The sequence below is a fragment of the Pteropus vampyrus genome, unplaced genomic scaffold (assembly GCF_000151845.1).
Source record: "Pteropus vampyrus isolate Shadow unplaced genomic scaffold, Pvam_2.0 Scaffold737, whole genome shotgun sequence".
NCBI lineage: Eukaryota > Metazoa > Chordata > Mammalia > Chiroptera > Pteropodidae > Pteropus > Pteropus vampyrus.
In genome coordinates, this window is record NW_011889518.1 from 556,806 (window position 1) to 557,313 (window position 508).

The 508-nt window shown below is 34.4% G+C and overlaps 1 protein-coding gene across 2 annotated transcripts in view; it reads left to right on the forward strand.

Moving 5' to 3' along the window:
- Nucleotides 1-508, forward strand: part of FREM2 (FRAS1 related extracellular matrix protein 2) — a 271,893-nt gene that overhangs the window by 204,056 nt on the left and 67,329 nt on the right. The window lies entirely within an intron of this gene.

The following is a 508-nucleotide window of genomic DNA, read 5'->3' on the forward strand; positions in this document are numbered from 1 at the left end:
ACCCATTATTCTTATGTTTCCTCTCCTGATGATATCAGCTAGTTCTTGTATTTCTCTTTCATTATTTTTCATTCTTCGATTTCTCTCTTCATCTTTCTGATTTATTTCTAGATTTCTGTCTTTGATATCACTGATCCTTTCCTCCATTTGGTCGACCCTATTTCCCAAACTTGCTATTTCATTTTTCAACTCTTGTCGTGTGTTCTTCATCTCCAGAAGTTCTATTTGGTTCCTTTTGAAGGTTTCAATCCTCTTGCTAGAGAACTCTTTCTGCTCATCTAGGTGTTTTTTCAATTCTTGAAATTGTTGATATGAATTGTTTCAGATCTCATTGAGTTTTTTCAGAAGTACCATTCTGAATTCTCTGTCTTCTAAGTCGCATATTTCTATGTCTGTAAGCTTATTTTCTGGAAATTTGTCTCTTTCTTTCTGAGATGTCTTCTCACCTTTGTTGTTTATGGTATCTAAAGGACTATTTCTCCCCTTGGGCATTAATGGAAGTGTATTC